The 20,442-nt window shown below is 39.8% G+C and overlaps 1 pseudogene; it reads left to right on the plus strand.

Annotated features, from left to right (window-relative positions):
- The first annotated feature begins 13,770 nt into the window (after positions 1-13,770).
- Positions 13,771-20,442, plus strand: part of LOC113074119 (anoctamin-10-like) — a 29,604-nt pseudogene continuing 22,932 nt past the window's right edge.

A 20,442-nucleotide genomic window follows, 5' to 3' on the forward strand; every position in this document is an offset into this window, starting at 1 on the left:
TAATCGATCTATGAGTATGTCATGATCTATGGTGTCGAACGCAGCACTAAGGTCAAGTAAGACTAGAAATGAGATGCAGCCTTGGTCTGACGCAAGGAGCAGGTCATTTGTAATTTTAACAAGTGCAGTTTCTGTGCTATGGTGGGGCCTAAAACCTGACTGAAATTCTTCATACATATAATTTTTATGCAGGAAGGTGCTCAATTGAGCAGACACAACTTTCTCTAAAATTTTAGACATAAATGGAAGATTTGAGATAGGCCTATAATTTGCCAGTACACTAGGATCTAGTTTTGGTTTCTTAATAAGAGGATTGATAACCGCCAGCTTGAATGGTTTTGGGACGTGTCCTAAAGTTAACGACGAGTTTATGATATTGAGAAGCGTTTCTTCTGCTACAGGTAACAGCTCTTTCAGTAATTTTAAGGGTACAGGATCTAATAAACATGTTGTTGGTTTAGATACAGTGATAAGTTTATTTAGCTCTTCCTGTCCTATGGTTGTAAAGCACTGCAGTTTATCTTTGGGTGCGATGGATGAAACTGAAGTGTTAGACGCTGTAGAATCTACATTCGCTATTGTATTTCTAATGTTATCTATTTTATCAGTGAAGAAATTCATAAAGTCATTACTATTTAACGTTGGTGGAATATTTGAATCAGGTGGCATCTGGTAATTTGTTAACTTAGCCACTGTGCTAAATAAAAACCTAGGATTGTTTTGGTTATTTTCAATGAGTTTGTGTATATGCTCTGCCCTAGGTTATTTGCGAATCTTTCTTTGGTGGCTGGAACAATAGTTCTGCCCAGACGGTAACGCTGCGACATATAGTTAATATCAGTTATACGCAGCATGCACTATACAAGGAAATGGTCTGTAATATCATCACTTTGAGGTACAATATCTATAGCAGTAAGATCGATTCCATGCGATATAATTAAATCTAGTGTATGATTAAAACGATGAGTGGGCCCGGTGACATTTTGCTTGACTCCAAAGGAGTTTATTAGGTCAGTAAACGCAAGTCCTAATGTATCATTTGCATTATCAACGTGAATATTAAAATCTCCCATGATTAGCGCCTTATCAACTGTAACTAGAAGGTCTGAGAGGAAATCTGCAAATTCTTTCAGGAATTCTGTATACGGCCCTGGTGGTCTATACACAGTAGCCAGAGCAAGAGATACATTAGATTTCTTTTGCATGTCTGACAGAGTAACATTTAGCAGAAGTATTTCAAAAGAGTTAAACCTGTATCCTGTTTTCTGGGTAACATTGAGAATATCACTATATATTGTTGCAACACCCCCGCCACGACCAGTCTGACGGGGCTCATGCTTATAACAGTAGTTTGGTGGAGTAGACTCATTTAGACCAAAATAATAATTTGGTTTTAGCCAGGTTTCAGTCAAGCAGAGTAAATCAAAACTATTATCTGTGATCATTTCATTTACAATAACTGCTTTTGGTTCTAGTGATCTAATATTTATGAGCCCAAACTTTAAAAATTGTTTTTGTTCATTTACTTTACATTTTTCTGGTTTAATTACGATAAGATTTTTTCTAGATCCTACATTATATTTATATTTTGACCTCACTATTCGGGGAACAGACACAGTCTTAATAGGTTTTACAGCGCAAGTACCTTTAGCATTTAAGCGGTTAGAACAAAACTCATCATAATGGTTATTTGAGAATTGTCTTACTAGTCACATGGAGCGAAGTGTCCTGGAGATGTTGTCAGAGAGAAGCTCCGCTCCAATTCTGCTGGGGTGTAGTCCATCAGCGCGAAACAGTCTAGGACGCTCCCAGAAAAGATTCCAGTTATTAACAAATAGCGGTTTCTGTTTTTTAGACCATGACAACAACCATTCATTTAAAGCAAAAAGTCTACTGAACCTTTCGTGTCCTCGTCGATACGTGGGCAGTGGTCCTGACACGACGATCGTCGCCGCGGGTGGATCAACAGGAACTTTATCTCATGGTTTTTGAACATCCTTGAATGTGACTTTATGCGTTAAAACGAAGTCATCGGCCAGAGTAGCAGCCTTGTAGAGCGTGTCTACTTTTTGTTCGTTTACATAAGTAGCAAGGGCGAAAGATACACAACTCTTAAATTCCTCTATAAGGATTAACTGTCTAACCTGCTCTCTACTCTCAGCTTTTTGAGACACGCACCAACGATCAAACAAAATTTCCTTTTCACGTGCAAACTCAACATAAGTCTGATTCGAAAGTTTAGTTTATTGTCTAAATCGCTGTCTATATGCTTCCGGGACTAACTCGTAGGCTTTTAACATAGCAGCTTTAACAATCGTATAATCAGCAGATTCTTCAATGGACAACGAAGCATAAACCTCCTGTGCCTGACCGGTTATCACGCATTTCAAGAGCAAAGACCAAACATTTTCAGGCCACTTTAATGAAGCTGCAACCCTCTCGAAATGACAAAAATACTTCTTAACGTCCTTCTCACAAAAAAGGAGGGACCATCCTCCGATTTCGGCCGACATCAAAATCATCAGAGGCAGCGTGAGCAGCCTTAGAGCTCATTTCTAACTCCATTCGTTTCAAAGCAAACTGATTATCAAGTTCACGCTTTCGCAGCTCTAATTTGGCATTCTCTAACTCCAATTCTTCTTTAACTGCCAACTCTCTCAATCGAATAGCATTCTCACTTACCAAAGGATCAGCCACTTCCTCCACAACACTAACGTTTTCTAATGGAATTTGTAAAACGCCTAACTCCACCAGACAGCCTTTAAGGACGTTTCACAAAGTTTCCTTCAAAGTCTTAAACCTAGGAGCGATTTTGACTTTATAAGACTCTGCAATTTGCAATAACTGCTCTTTTGTGCACCATAATCAACTACCGAAGTCATTTCGACACACGTAGGCTATTCACCAAAAATAACGAAAATAATGGTTTCAACACAATTCAGAAAAATACTCATAAATGAAACCACTAAATCGTTTTCACAAATCCTAAACTTTACCTGTCAAAACTAAAGAAAACAGTGATTTTGGCCGCTACACGAAATTACCACGCATGATACAAATTAAGAATAAACTTCACTTACCGATTTAAATTTACAAAGTGAATAACCAAAAGCGATCTCACAACACACGCGTATTTACCCCATTTAACATTAAATTAATTCCCTAGTCTTCAGTGGCGTTAGGGGCTCGAGGCCACTTTAAACGCTAAAATCATGAACACCTGCACACCGATCCCATTAACAAGATCAGCTACCGGTGAACTAAAGCGTGCCTCCACTCCGAATAACCACTAAAAATAAAAAAGGCAAAATAACAAAGTGGCAGGTTCAAACCTACCCGACGACTACTGAATAAATAGGGCAAATACTCACCTGGGACGCTCGTAGTTACTCACAACCGAAAAGTAAATCAAACAAACACGACGAAAAACACGGCCATACACATTTTCTTTCCTCCCACACTAAACAGCTGAGAAAAGAAAAAAAAAGAAAAACGACGGACGAGCCCCTTACAGCCACTGCTATAACACAAAAGAGGGATGACACAACGGCTCGATCAAAAGGGGAATTTATTAATAAAACGGAATATAACAACAAGTGGGAGAAATTAGACAGGAAAAATAAGAGGGATAAACACAAAAGAGAGCCCAGCTCCGACTCGGGACGGCCGCTCAAGTTCCGCCCCGAAGTGTGGGAACTTGACTTCCTTTAAGCTCACGTAAATAGTCCACAGGTGTAGAGGATCTGCTAAATCAGAACCATGGTAAATCACGCTTTTCCTGCCCCTAGAGGGCAGGCAAATACATAAATATACATGCATGTAACAAGAGGAGAGTGATATGTGTACTTTAGAAGAACGAGATGATGAAGAGTTTAAAGTAGTTATTAAATTTAAAGATGGAGGTGGAGTGGAAGGTGTAAATCCGGTTCGATTGACTGTGGCGTTAAAGAAAGCAGTTGGAGATATAATTGCAGCAAGGGTTCTGAGAAATGGAAGTTTACTGATTAAGTGTAAAGATGTGGGTCAGCGAGATCGGGCTCTCAAGCTGGAAAGATTGGGGCAATTTCAGGTGGACAGGGTTGTAGTTGATCAGGGAAGGAATCAGTGGAGTAAGGGGGTGATTACAGGTATCCCGTTGTGTGTAGGGATGGAAGAGGTGAAATCTAATTTAAGAGGTGGTACTATAATGAGTGCACAAAGACTTCAAGCATCAAGAGAGGGGGCTAAGGTGGATAGCCAATCAGTTTTGCTGCAGTTTGAGGGTGAGGCTCTCCCAAAAAGAGTAACAATTGGATATATGAGTTACTTTGTCAGACCTTATGTTCCAAAACCGCTTAGATGCTATAATTGTCAGCGGTTTGGACATGTAGCAGCAATGTGCAAGGAAACTAGAAGGTGTGCCAGATGTGGAGGAAATCATAATTATGGTCAGTGTGGGGAAGGTGTATCACCAAATTGTTTTAATTGTGGAGGTGCGCACAATGTGGCTTATGGTGGATGTGCAGTGATGAAGGAAGCTCTGCAGGTGCAACAAGTAAGAGTGGGGCAGAAGGTACCATATGCAGAAGCAGTAAAAATGGTACGAAATCAGTCAGCAGGAAGTAGCAGTGGGGGTAGTGTGGAGAGTGAAACAAGTCAAGTAAAGGAGAATGAGGGGGAAATGATGATAGTCAATGTAAGGAAATTAGTGACGTTTATTGCCGGTGTGATTAATGGAACAGCAGAGGTAAAATCTAAGACCGAAAGGATACAGTTGATAGTTATGGCAGCAGTATGACATCTGGATATAACAGGACTGACATGGGAAATAGTGAGAGATGATCTCAAACAACAGTCTAGTCAGGAATCATGTGTTGGTTAATATTAATTATGTTTTTAATTATACAATGGAATGCCCGAAGCCTGATAGCAAATGGACAAGAGTTTAAATCTTTTATTGATGGAATGGTGGAAAATCCAGATGTTATTTGTATACAGGAAACGTGGCTTAGTCCAAATTTGGATTTTGTGATACAGGGATATGTGGGGGTTCGTCGAGATAGGAAAGAAGGTGGTGGGGGAGGGTGTATTACATTTATTAGACAGGGGCTTCCATATAGGATTCTGGGACTGGGAAAGGAGTTAGAGTATGTGGTGGTGGAAGTGTGGATAGGGATGGACAGTATAGCAATAATTAACTTTTACAATCCATGTAGGAAATTGGACTTAAATTCAATAGAGGGGGTTGAGGGACAGGATAGATGAAAGGTAGTATGGTGTGGGGACTTTAATGCTCATAGCCCACTTTGGGGTGGGAAGAAGTTGGATAGAAATGGTCAGGTCATAGAGGAGTTGTTGGATTTAAAAGGGCTGGTGTGTCTTAATGATGGTAGAGGAACAAGAATTGATATGGTATCTGGAAATGAGTCGGCGTTAGATCTTACAATTACGTCTAATGTTATAGGAAGATTATGTGAATGGGAGGTATGGGAGGAATCAACTGTAGGAAGTGATCATTTTCCTATATTATGTTCTATTCAAATGAGGACGAAAAGATGGTCTGAAGAGGGAGGAAGGAGATGGATGTTTGGTAAGGCAAGTTGGGCAAAATTTAAGGGAGGAAAGGTTAGATGAGGAGGTTAGAGAAATGGATATTAACAGAGAATACAGTAGTTTCCAGGAAATTATTAAAGGGGTGGCAGATGAAACTATTCCTAAGAGCTCTGGAATAAGGAGAAGGAAAGCAGTTCCGTGGTGGACAGAGAAATGTGGAGAAGTAGTAAGAAATAGGAATAGGGCTTTTGAGCAGGAATAGGGCAGTTGAGACGGACGCATAATTTTGAGCATTTAATTTAATATAAAAGAGCTCAAGCATTAGTAAGAAAGACTATTCGACAGTCTAAGAGAGATTATTGGCGTCAGTTCTGCAGCTCAATGGGTAGAATGACACCTGTGGGAGAAGTGTGGGCGATGATAAAGAGGATGGGTGGGGAAAGGAGGGAATGGGTTTACCCTGTAATGGTGATTGGGGAGGAGAAAGCTGTGACGGATAAGGCGAAGGCAGAGATGATGGCAAAAGCTTTTGTAGTAATACATAGCTCTGATAATCTGGAGGGAGAATGGAAGAAAGGAAGGGAAAGGACATTGAGGACATATCCTGGGGTCTTAGGAAAAAGAGAGGAAGTGGATGATGCATTGAGTGCACCATTTTCTAAGGCAGAGATGGAGAGAGCAATTAAACGGGCAGGGATGACAGCACCAGGAGGAGATGAACTGTGTTATGCTATTGTGACTTTTATGGGTGAGATTGCGTTAGGAAGACTGCTTAGATTATATAATAGAGCATGGGAGGAAGGACAACTTCCAAAAAGTTGGAAGGAAGCAATTGTAGTTCCTATTAGGAAACCAGGGCAGGATCCTGCAAAACCTAATAGTTACAGACCAATTGCGCTGACATCCCATATAGGTAAAATTATGGAATGTATGGTAACAGACAGACTGGTCTATTTTTGGAGAAAAGAGAATTAATTGATTCTTATCAAAGTGGATTCAGGAAGGGAAGAGGCCTTGTGGAAGAGGGGAAGAAACATAAAATACACAGTAAGTAAGGTTCAGGAAGCAATAGAACAGGTAGAACGTTGGTCAATGAGATGGGGTTTTAGATTTTCAAAGGAAAAATCTCAAGTGGTTTTCTTTACAAGGAAAAAGATAGGGGAGGAAATTAATCTTAAGTTATATGGACATGTTCTGGAGAAAGTAGAGTCCTTTAGGTTTTTGGGAATGGTTTTTGATGCTAGGTTAACATGGGCAGGTCACATAGAGAAAGTTTTAGTAAAGTGTAAAAAGTATTAAATGTGATGAGGTGTCTGACAGGAGTGGACTGGGGGGCGAGCAGGCAATCACTGAGGGAGATATGTTTCACTGATTAAGTCTGTTATAGATTATGGTTGTATAGCATATAGAGATGCAGCAAAAACTACACTGGCTAAACTGGAAGTAATACAAACTCAAGCACTTAGGATATGCAGTGGGGCTTTTCGGACATCACCTACAGTGGCGTTGCAAGTAGAGATGGGTGAGATGCCTTTACATTTAAGGAGGGAACAGTTGGCAGCTAACTATTGGGCAAACCTACAAGGACATAATAGGTCCCACCCAACTAGAGTAGTAATGCAGGTGTGCTGGGAGCACGAAAGGGTTAAAAGTCAGAGTTTTGGATGGGTATGTGATGATATTGGAAAAGACTTGGGGTTAGAGGGTATAGAATTTAGTCCAACAGTTCCGTTGCCTGTCTGTAACGATGAATGACTCGACTTGGGATCCATTTGCCAGCTTTTATTAGAACACTCGTAGTCGTACAGGCGAAGGGTCAGGATCAGCAAACACAGTGTAACAGGAATACCAGAATCGTAGTCAATACCAAGCAGTGGGTCGGGGTAACAAGCAAGCATCACAGTCCGTATAAAAATCAGGGTTCAAAGGTAGGCAGCAAAGGTTCATAGATCGATAAACAACAAAGGTTGGCAACTGGGAAAACAAGACAGGATAAAACGCTCAGAAAAGTTAGCCGTGGCAGTAACAAGACCTCGCAATGAGGTGATGCAAAGGTCTGGCTTATATGGCAGTCTCTGATAGGGAACACCTGGCCGGTTGATCAGTCCAAGGTATGGGGCTATTGGGTAATGTAGTCAGTATCAGTGTACGTGAGGGTTTGGATGCCTGTAAGTGTCAGTATTCGGGTGATGGTGCCCTCTGCTGGCCACTGGAGGGACTCACGGGGTTCGTATCCGTGACAGAGCCCCCTCCCTGCGAACGCCTCCTGGCGTGAGGTGGAGGACGATGTCGGGGTCTACCTCGAGGTCGAGGGGCCGGTTTCTCTGGATGTTCTCTATGAAAATCTGTGGTTAAGTTGGGGTCAAGAATGTCCTCGGCATTGACCCAGGAACGTTCCTCTGGACCGTACCCCTCCCAGTCAACCAAGTATTGGAGGACTCGTCCCCGACGTCTCGAATCAAGCAGCTCTCGCACCTGATAGGTCTCCTCGCTCTCCACCTGAACCGGTTGGGGACTTTGCTCACGGGACCTCCCCTCGCCCTCCTCCTCAGGGGCAGCAGCGGGCTTGAGCAATGACATGTGGAAAGTGGGAGAAATACGATATGTGTTAGGCAAAGCAAGGCGGAATGAAACAGGTGTGATTTGTTGTGTGATTTTGAATGGACCCACGTACCTTGGACTTAACTTTCGGCATGGCAATTTCATCCGAAGGTCTCTGGTGGACAGCCAGACCCATTGACCAGGTTGGAAAGTGTGTCCAGGGCGTCGACGACGGTCGGCCTGTTCCTTCAGGCGCCGTACAGCTTGTTGTAGGTGTACGTGGGCTTGATTCCAATCTCGTTGAAGCCAATCTGTTACAGCGGGAACATTGGTGGGTTCACCTGACCAGGGAAACATGGGTGGTTGGTACCCTAGAATGCATTTGAAGGGGGTGATCCCAGTGGAAGGCTTGATCAGGGAGTTCTGTGCATATTCAGCCCATAGGAGAAAACGAGACCAGTCCTCTTGATGGGAGCTGCAGTAGGAGCGGAGGAACCGAGTGAGCTCCTGGTTGAGGCGTTCCACTTGACCGTTGGCCTCGGGGTGATAACCAGACGTGAGACTTACATTGACCCCTAGAGCTTGAAAGAAATCCTTCCATAAATGAGAGGTGAATTGAGGGCCTCTATCCGAAACGATGTCGTCAGGTATGCCGTAAAACCTAAACACCCAATTACACAGGAGTTCGGCGGTCTGAAGAGCAGTGGGGAGTTTGGGTAGAGGAATGAGGTGACATGCTTTGGAGAATCGATCGATGATTGTGAGTATGACCGTGTTACCCTGGGATAGGGGTAAGTCTGTGATGAAGTCTATGGCAAGGTGTGACCAGGGTCGTTGAGGGATAGGAAGAGGTTGAAGGAGTCCAGCTGGTAGTTGACAAGGGGTTTTGTGCATGTTACACGTCTGACAGTTCTGAATGAATTTAATAGTGTCGGGGTTGATTGTTTCCCACCAGAAGCGGTTCTTGAGGAGATGGAGTGTGGCTGTGATGCCGGGGTGACCAGAGGCAGGAAGACAGTGGATATGATCCAGGACTTGATCACGGTAGGGGGCAGGTACGTTGGTTTTATCCGGTGGACAGGCGGCTGGTGGTACTTCTTGTGAATTGTGTTGTTCTATTAGAGTCATTATATCCCACTGGATGGGAGCAACCACCACATGGAAGGGCAAGATGCGTTCGGGGGTTGAGATGGAGGGGTCGTCATCATGGATACGTGACAAAGCATCGGCTTTAGTATTCTTGGAACCTGGGCGATATGTGACATTGAACTGAAACCGGGAGAAGAACAAGGACCATCTGGCTTGGCGTGGGTTGAGTCTTTTGGCAGAGCGTAGGTATTCCAGATTTTTATGATCCGTAAAGACGGTGAAAGGATGAATAGCCCCTTCGAGCCAATGTCTCCACTCTTCAAACGCTGCTTTCATGGCTAACAGTTCTCTGTCTCCCACATCATAATTCCTCTCCGCCGGGTTGAGCTTGCGGGAGTAGAAAGCACAGGGATGAAGTTTCTCCTGAGGGCCTGGTCGCTGTGAGAGAACGGCCCCAATGCCAGTATTGGATGCGTCAACTTCGACTAAGAAGGGGAGAAAAGGGTCAGGGTGATGCAGGATAGGAGCGGTGACAAAGCGTTCCTTTAATTCCTTAAAGGCTTGACGGGGGGCCTCGGACCAGGTGAGACGATGTGTACCTTTTTTGATCATAGAAGTGAGAGGACTGACGACTGTACTGAAATTTCTGATGAAACGTCTGTAGAAATTGGCAAACCCCAGGACCGTTGTAGCTCCTTGAGAGTCTGAGGCTCTGGCCACTTGAGTACAGCAGAGACCTTACTGTCATCCATGGCAACTCCCTCCGGACTGATGACATAACCCAGGAAGGTAGTGGATGTAGTGTGAAACTCACACTTCTCGGCTTTGGCGTACAGTTGATGTTCGATGAGGCGCTGTAGCACAGTTCTGACGTGTTGAATATGATCCTGTAGGGTATTGGAGTAGATAAGGATATCGTCAATGTAGACCACAACAAACTTGTTCAGCATGTCCCTGAAGACATCATTAATAAAAGCCTGGAAGATGGACGGACTATTGCCCAGTCCAAACGGCATAACCCGGTATTCATAGTGCCCGTTGGTTGTAGAAAAGGCCGTCTTCCATTAGTCACCCTCTCTGATGCGAATCAGGTTGTAAGCACAGCGTAAGTCAAGTTTGGTGTAGTATTGGGCAGTGCGAAGTTGTTCTAATGCAGCTGGAACCAGGGGAAGGGGATAACGGTACTTCACCGTGATCTCGTTGAGACCACGGTAATCAATGCAGGGTCTCAGACTGCCGTCTTTCTTCTTGACGAAGAAGAAACCAGCGGATGCAGGGGAAGTGGAAGGACGTATGAAGCCTTTTTCCAACTCTTCCTTGATGTATTTAGTCATGGCTTCGGATTCTGGGAGTGACAGTGGAAACACACGACCTTTGGGTGGATTGTGACCTGGTAGGAGATCAACAGCACAGTCATGGGGTCGATGAGGTGGTAATGTGTTTGCTTGGGTTTTGCTGAATGCTGCCTTGAGATCGTGATACTCCGCTGGTAGATTGGGAACCTCGGATGACTCCTCGTTAATCACCAACGAGTGCACTGGGAGAGGAGAAATGGTAGATAGACATTTTGTTTGACATTTAGTGCTCCACTTTAATATCTGACCTTCCCTCCATGATACTAGTGGATCGTGCAGTCTCAGCCATGGTAGTCCCAGAATTATGGGTGTATTAGACGTGGGCAGAACGTAGAACTGAATGACCTCCTGGTGCAGTAAACCGGTTGTCATGGATAGACTTTGAGTAAGATGAGTGATGATACCAGTTCCCAGGGGACGACCATCTATGGTAGCTACAGACAGAGAGTTAGCACAGGGTATTAATGATACTTTGTTTGTTCTTGCAAACTCAGCTGACATGAAGTTCCCAGCCGCTCCAGAATCCAGTAAAGCAAATGTGGTCACTTGAACGTTGTTAATGGTTAGTTTCAGGGGTACAATCACACAGTTTACAGGATGGAGAGAGTGTAAGGATTCACTCACCAATTTGGACGAGACAGATGAGGGACGTGAAGGACAGCTGGCTCGTTGATGATCTGGGGATCCACAATACAGACATAGACGATTTGCCAAGCGACGATTCTTTTCTTCAGATGAGAGATGATAGGAACTAACTTGCATAGGTTCAGGGTCTTCAACAGACTGAGCTGCTTTAATGGCAGTGCTGACACGAGAACGGGGTTTAAGTGAATGTTGCAGATTGTCAATTGCTATTGTCAGTTCGATGAAATCGTTCAAACTTTTCCCTTCATCTCGACATGCCAGTTCAGCTTGTAATTCATGACTTAAACCTTTCCGAAACAGAACTTTTAAGGTGTCACTCACCGAGGTCGTTTGTGCTGCCAGTGTGCGGAAGTTCATAGCATACTCAGCAGCTGAAGATTTCCCTTGAGAGAGCTCTAGCAAGCGTTCACCAGCGCTCTTTACCTCCTTGGGATGATCGAAAACCTCACGGAAGCGTGTCAGGAAATCGTTGAAGGAGGAGAAAGATGACCCATCCGTGCGCCATACAGCGGTAATCCAGTCAAGAGCCCTTCCGGTTAACAAAGAGCAAACAAAGGCAATCTTACCGTTGTCAGTGGAATAGAGCATGGGTTGTTGTTCCACAAACAGCGAACATTGAAGTAAGAAGCCTTTACATTTATTAGGGTCACCGTCGAATTTCTCAGGAAACGCCAGTCGTGGGTTAATCTGAGAGGGCGTGGGAACCGCATGTGTAATGGAGGCCGCTGGTGGCATGGGTGTTGTGACAACAGGACTGTGGAGATTCTGAATAGCTTTCACCAATTCCTCCGTGATAGCGGTAAGACGATTTAACTGTTGCTGATTAGCAGCGATCTGACTTGCCTGAGCTGCCAGGTTGGTGCAGAGATGTTCATATGCTGCTGGATCTTGTCCTGGCGAGGTCTTCTGTAACGATGAATGACTCGACTTGGGATCCATTTGCCAGCTTTTATTAGAACACTCGTAGTCGTACAGGCGAAGGGTCAGGATCAGCAAACACAGTGTAACATGGAATATCAGAATCGTAGTCAATACCAAGCAGTGGGTCGGGGTAACAAGCAAGCATCACAGTTCGTATAACAATCAGGGTTCAAAGGTAGGCAGCAAAGGTTCATAGATCGATAAACAACAAAGGTTGGCAACTGGGAAAACAAGACAGGGTAAAACGCTCAGAAAAGTTAGCCGTGGCAGTAACAAGACCTCGCAATGAGGTGATGCAAAGGTCTGGCTTATATGGCAGTCTCTGATAGGGAACACCTGGCTGGTTGATCAGTCCAAGGTACGGGGCTATTGGGTAATGTAGTCAGTATCAGTGTACGTGAGTGTTTGGATGCCTGTAAGTGTCAGTATTCGGGTGATGGTGCCCTCTGCTGGCCACTGGAGGGACTCACGGGGTTCGTATCCGTGACACTGTCAGACCACCATGGTTGTTTGTGGAACCTATAGTGGATTTGCAGTTATTAAATAGAAACTTAAAGAGTAGAGTAGAGGTGGATTTATGTAGAGTTTTTTGTGAATATCTGAACGAGGAGTTTAATGGGTATCTGGATATTTACACACATGGGTCTAAAGATCCTAAGTCTGGGCAAACAGGGGCTGCATTTGGAATACCAAAAATGGGAGTTAAGGTACAGAAGAGACTGTCTGATCAAATATCTGTATTTACAGTGGAATTGATGGGTATCTGGTTGGATCTACAGTGGGTAGAAGAAACAAGACCGGATAAAGTTGTAATTTGTTCAGACTCTAGTGCAGTACTAAAGTGTTTGCAATCATTTAAGTCAAAATCAAGACTAGACATAGTATATGAGGTACTAGAATGTTACACAAGTATTTCTCAGTTGGGGGTGAAGGTAAAATTTACATGGGTACCAGCTCATGTTGGTGTTAAAGGAAATGAAATGGCAGATGGTTTGGCAAAACAAGCCAGTAAAAGAGAAGATGTGGAAATATCAATCTTAATGAGTAAAACAGAAGCTAAAAAAAAAAATCTGGATGGAAATTATGAAAAAGTGGCAGAGTGGTTGGGATAGAGAGGAGAAAGGGAGACATTTATACAGAATACAACAGAAGGTTGGGACAGAGAGGATCACTGGAAGGAGTCGAAGGGAAGAAATAATTTTCACTAGGTTAAGGATTGAACATTGTGGGTTGAATAAGTGCTTACATATTTTAGGTAAGCATGTAACAGGAAGATGTGAATTTTGTGACAGTATGGAATCTGTTGAACATGTGGTACTTGAATGCCAAAAATATGATCGAGAAAGGATAAAGATGAAAGAAAGCATAAGGAATTTGGGGGTGCAAGGGAATTTACTTAAGGAACTTCTGGGATTAACTTCAAATGATATCAGTACTCATTTATTTACCTTCCTTAAGGACACAGGGATAGCAAATAGAATATAGAAGACAAATTTGGAATTTTTTATTATTATTTATTATTATTATTAATTAAAGGGTGGGGGAAGAGAGTTGGAAGTCTCCATTTTAGTTTTAGTTTCTCTTTGTCTAGCTCCGGTTCACACTCCAGTACAGTAGGTGGCGGCAATGCACCATTGAAGTTGGATGCCAACCGCCGTTAAACATCAAGGAAGAAGAAGAAGAAGAAGGACTGACTTCTGTTTCGCTTTCCGGACAGCTGATCGCACGTGCTACACTGTGAGTAGACGTAGTTTACATGTCAGAGGGGTTTCAGGCCTGACATACGGCTTGTATCTTTAATGTGATACTTTACAAACGTTTAAGCTTTGCAAAGGGGTAACAAGAGTGGCATTTGTGCGTTATTTGACCGTATACATGAAAATGGGATCACATTATAGCCTGTCTTTGTATGTTACCTTGACGAGCATGCATGTTTAGCTCCGGCCAATAATACTTCATTGAAGTCAAACCACGTTGACTGGCATTCAGCCAAGGCAACCAAAGAAATGTGAAATGCAATGAAAAAATGAAATGCGTTTTTTTTTAGACATGTCCACAAACTCTGGGTTGCTCTTGGAGGTTTAGTTTTACAGAGATCTGTTTTACAGAGATTTCAGATAAAAGCGCTTTTATTGCCATACATTTTCATGCAATGTGGAATGATACTTGTCTGGTGTTTTCTTTTTCTTTTTTTCTCTCTCTGTCCAGAATTGCATGTTTAAGAATGCATGCATAATGCACACACGTTTTGTACCTTTTATGGTAACTTTCAATTCACTTACATTGTTTTTATACTGAACCAATAATATTTCCTACCTATTAACCCTAACCTTTAACCCTAAATCTAACCCCTCGCGGAAAGCTTTTTGCATTTTTAGATTAATTAAAACATCGAACATAATCAAACATAATAGTACACACTTACATTAGTGGCTTCTTGACTTGTTTCTTGTAATTCATATAAAAAAACAAACCATTCTTACATCAACTAGAAATATATTTTTGCTCATTCCTCCATTAAGATCTCCTTTAACTGTATGATATTGGAGGGTCTTCTTTCATGTATGGCCCATCACAACATTCAGTTGAATTGAGGTCTGGACTTTGACTTGGCCATTCCAGACTTTTCCATTTCTTTCATCTGACCCCTTCCTCTGTGGATTCTCTCAATCTTCCCAAGCATTACTTGGTGTAATGTACAATTCAAGTTTACCAGCCCCTGAAGCAACAAAAAAACTTACTGAAGCATCTTGATATCTGCTCTTGGTGTGCTTTTGGTGGACAGGTTACAGATTAAGTGGTTTGAAACCCTCCATTTGTAGAATTTTTTTTCTTTTCTTAATGCAGTGGAAAGGTAGATAGCCTGGAAATGCCTATAAGTCCCCTTCCAAACTTACCTTTAACCTTCCTTCTGAGTCCGAAGGTTGCCATTTACTTGTTTGTTCAAATCAGACCAGTTGAAGGTATTTCTCTATCTTTTCTCTTTACTAATGTTATATTATTACTATTGTTCTGCTGTTAAGCTTGATTTTAATATTAGCCTTGCTCTTGATCTAAAGTATTAATATCATCAATGTTAAATTAGGAGTATACCAATTTCTTCCATAAAATTGACGGAATTCAGTTTTTTTACATTATTTTTTTATTTTTTACTTTTTTAAAATAATTTTTTAACATTTATTTATGAAAATGGATACACAGTAATGATCCAATTGTTGGTGTCAGTAAGACATTTTAATGTTTTATTTTCTATTTTGCCAATTTTGGCAAATATGAATTCTCAGCAGCCATTAGTTCAGTCTTCAGTGTCACATGATCCTTCATAAATCATTATAACATGCTGATTTGGTGCTAAATAAATATTTTATATTATTATCAGTGTTGAAAACAGCTGTTCTGCTTATTTTTTTGCTTGACTTTATTTTATTTGTTTGTTTCTTTTTTGTAGCAGTGCAAAAGCTACTTTTGATGAATTGAATACATTGTAAATAATTGTAAATTTCTTAAAAATCTAAATACTGATCCTTTTGAATGGTATTATATATTGGAAGATTAAGTCATATTATACAGTGAATTTTATACTGTATGATATGTCTTTATCATCAAGCAGTAAACAATATGTGACACTGACATTTTTGACAAGCCATGCATTTTATTCTAACCTATTATTAAGAATTACCTATTGCATGAGTCTTCTGAATAACAGGAAAACATTTTCATAAGCATTTATGGATGCAAATAAGACTCTTCACAGTGTTAATTGTGTGGTGTAACTTGTGGTGTTTCATCTGCTCTGAAGGAAACTCTCACCCTGTATCTTCTGTATCTGAATCTTGAGGAGAGTGGTATGTTTTATTTATACATTTTATGCCCCTTGCCTCTTTTCATCTGTGTGTAACACAGGGACCAGGAAAAATGCAACTAGGTTTGTCGGTTTCTGACAGTGATGTCTCTTCGTTCACCCCTCTGGTGGTCCTGGAGCTTGCTGATGACACTAAAGCAGAGGCCATCACTTGGTTTCTAAGCAGGATCAGAGACAAGCAGCACAATGGAGGTGAGACCCCTGGCTTGTAACATCTAGGGATAGAGGTCGACAGGAACTGAACAATTTCCCCAATATCTACTTTTTTAGGTTTTTTTTTCTGTGAACCCTATCCTTCACAGATGTCAGGGACATGAAATCAAATTCTGCCTATAGAGGACAAACCAATGCAAAGTTACTTTATACATATTGCTTGCACAGATAAAAAGGGGCAACTCTGTGTCATATTAACTGCTCGGTGCTCTATTTGTTAATTAAAATAGTTTGACACTACAATGTTAAATGGTTACTAGTTCTGTAATTAATTTTTATTGAACTTAAAATATAAAGCTGTCATAAAAGATAAGAACTGCTGTATTATTTCAACACTAGAGACTATTAACATGAGTTGTTATTATCTGAAGCTGTTTTATATGAAAATTAAGAACATATGATGGTTCTATGTAAAAGGTAACAAAACAGGAAGATCGGATAAGACCATGGTATAAAGAATTACAGTAGGGTTGTTATAAATGCATGAATTAATTTTTTATGCGTCATTTTTATAAGTCTTAAAAAGGAAAGTGTCAATTCAAGTATGGAAATTATTCTCAATTGATAGTAGCCATTTTTTAACAAGTGAGCTAATTTACTCTCCAAGACAAAGCTCAGAGTCAAAGATAATACCTATTTTCTATTGATTTTTTTTGCATGTGACTTAATATAAGTAAGATAAGTAAGTAAGATAAGTAAAATAAGTAAGATTGTGTAGTAACTGGCTAAAGAGTTTCTAGGACCAAAGATAATCACCTCAGTTTTCTCATCGTTAAGCTGGAGGAAATTATTTGTCATCCAGCATTTACTATCCTCAAAACAGTCCATAAGAAGCTGCAGATAATGTCTAGATTTTAATGGATTGCACAGCTGAGAATCATCAGCATAGAAATTAAAATAAATGTTTATATTTCATAAATATATTACTGAATAGAAGCATGTTCAGATTAAAGAGTAATGGCCCCCAAATTGACCCTTGAGGAACCCCACAGTAGAGCGAAACAGATGATGAGAGAAAATTGCCAAAAGCCACTGAGAATGTCCTGTATTTAAGATATGACTCAAACCACAGTAATGCAGAATCCGTAATGCCTACCCAATGTTCAAGGTGAGACAAAAGGATATTGTGAATTACCAAGTCAAAAGCGGCACTCAGATCCCGTAAAATCAAAACTGCATTTACACCAGAATCAACCACAAGTAACAAATCATTCATCATCACATTTAACAAAGCTAAAGACCTCTTAACACTAGCTTGCTCTTTTCTTTTTCTATTCTATTCGTTTTCTTTTTATTATATTATTTAAAACCCCTTGCTATGTGTACTGTGTTAAGCCAACTGAGACTTTTTATATCACTTGTATATCATTGCTCTTTTGTTGATTTTGATTGCATTCCATTTGGATAAAAGCATCTGCTAAGTGTCTAAATGTAAATGTAATATAAAGCTGTTTCAGTGCTGTGATGAGGTTAAATTAGATTTCCACTAAACATGCTTGTGTACTATAAATATGGTCGGCTCCAAGATGAATTGCTTGTATTTTTTCTTATTTGTAAGGATATTTATAAATATGAATGTAAATGTGTCAAGGTCAAAAAGTCTCCTAAAATATCAAATAATCTGTCTTTTGCCTGATTATAATGCAAGTATAATAATGTTTACAAATTAATCATTTTTAGGGTCCTTGATTTTTCGTTAAGAGGTTTTTAAAACCAAATGAAACCAACATAAATGCAAATAGTAAATTTTTAAGAACCCATTTAGTATTATGATATTGCCTGAATATTTGTATTTTTATTTTATTATTATAAAATGTGATTCTCTTTACAGGAGCAGAATTGTTGGTGGATCAGCTCCTGTTTCCAGCTCAGGATGGACAGAAGTCTAATCCAAATGTCTTTGTGGTGGGCTCCACATTGCAGAGGCTCTTAAAAGGAGCTGAGGATGTTGGGTTATTTAAGGAATTTCAAGATGGGATAATGCGAGGGTTCACTTATGCCAACAGAGAAAGCTTCAAAGACTTTTATGGTGAGATTTAGCTATAACCAAAATGAGAAGTCTGTTATATTTTGTTATTTCAAATGCATTAGTTCATTATAAAGGCTGTTTATAGGACTAGGTAGAAACGAGATATTGATTCTTTGAAAATACTAGCATATTGGCTATTTATTAGTACTTATGAAGCACATATCATGCCTTCGTCTGCATGCTCATATTTTAGATCCCTTAATCGTACCCCATTCCTAAACTTGACAACTTCCTTACTAACTATTAATACTGTAAGCAGCAACTTTGGAGTTTATTAATTAAAGGGGTCATATGATGCGATTTAAATTTTCTTTTCTCTTTGGAGTGTTACAAGCTTTTTGTGAATATATAAGATCCCTAAAGTTGAAAGGACTAAAGTATCAAACCCAAAGAGATATTCTTGTCCACACCCTCCATTAGGGCTGGACAATAATTTAATATCAATATGTATCGCGATATATTTTTTTTCAATAACCGTGATATGATTTTTTTTTACACATTTCCGATATTTCAATATTTCCCATACATTGATTTATTTGTGGCATTTTACTTCATTGATTAAACATGAGCACATCACGTTTCAAAATGAAAACACATTGCGGGTGTTTTATATGAATGTATATCTGAAGGGAACTGACTGAATTCAGAAAAGTTTCAATGGCATTTTCCATTTCATTTCTGGAGAAACCTGCGGTTCCACCGCTCTCACAGCGCCAGACAATCAATTTGCATTTTCAAGTCCGTCCCAGCAACGTGTTTTTTTATTTTATTATTTTTTGTTTTTCTGCAGCAACTCCGAGTATTTTTGTACTCTCTATACTGCTAAAGCACATTTTTTTCAATCTATAAGAAAAATCAGTTTACAATACCAGTCATAAGTTTTTGAACTGTAAGATTTTTAAAGGTTTTAAAAAGTTTTTATTTTTTTATTTTTTAAGAATTCTTCACCAGGCCTGCATTTATTTGATCCAAAGTACAGCTAAAATAGTTACATTTTGAAATATTTTTACTATTTAAAATAACTGCTTTATTTTAAACTGTAGTTTATTCCTGAGATCAAAGCTGATGTGAGACAGTGTTTCAAGACAATCATTCTAATATACCGATTTGCTGATTGTCAGTATTTAAAACAGTTGAGTAAAAAAAAACAAAAAAAAAACAGGATTCTTTGAATAGAAAGATCTAAAGAGGAGAATTTATCTGAAATAAAAAGCTTTTGTAACATTATACACTATTCCATTCAAAAGCTTTGAGTCAGTATGATTTTTTTTTTTTTTTTTTTTTAATTTTCAGGGAAAGAAATTATAGAAAATTTTATTTAGCAAAGATGCTTTACATTGATCAAATGTGATGAAAACTACATTTATAATGTTACAAAATATTTATATTTCAGATAAATGCTGTTCTTTTTGAGTTCTACTCAGCTGTTTTCAAAATAATAATAAATTATGTTTAAGAATAGCAAATCAGAATATAAGAATGATTCCTGAAGGATCATGTTTTTGAAATAATGATGCTAAAAATATAGCTTTGAAATCACCAGATTAAATTACATGTTAAAATATTTCCAAATAGAAAACAGTTATTTTAAATAGTAAAAATATTTCAAAATGTTATTGTTATTGCTGTATTTTGGATCAAATAAATGCAGGCTTGGTGAGCAGAAGATAATTGTTTTAAAACCATAAAATATCTTACCGTTCAAAAACTTTTGACTGGTACTGTATATTTGCCTCTAGTTTGAAGTTAAAGATTTTAATATTAATTAGGTGAGTCTGAGACGATTATTTGACAGTGATTTCAATTTTTTTTTTTTTTTATGAGGTGTCATAGACTTGGCAAATTCAGTTTTTACGAGGCGTCTTTAATAGTATTATCTATTGGAATTATATCGTCTCGTACCGAAATTAAGAAATATTTCGTGACAAAAACTTTGGCCATATCGTCCAGCCCTACCCTCCATAAATGCCTTGTTATAACATGCCCTCACATGTCTACATCACAGAAGATTTGCATAATGCCACCCAAATGTTCACGCAAAGATTGAAGGCGTAACTTTTATTTCTCGCTGTTGCTGCCGGTGTCATGTTGTGGAGATGCTGTTTCATTGTGAAAGCTAAAATACTTTGTTTGGCCTTCCAAAAGAAGACACAACTAGAAATCAGTGGTTAAGTTGTATTCACAACAACGTTCCAGAACTGTTCAACCAAAACATTTAAATGTGTGAAATGTGAGTACTGTTTCCTGATCCTGAG

This window comes from Carassius auratus, unplaced genomic scaffold (genome assembly GCF_003368295.1).
Source record: "Carassius auratus strain Wakin unplaced genomic scaffold, ASM336829v1 scaf_tig00013756, whole genome shotgun sequence".
In the NCBI taxonomy this organism is placed as follows: Eukaryota; Metazoa; Chordata; class Actinopteri; order Cypriniformes; family Cyprinidae; genus Carassius; species Carassius auratus.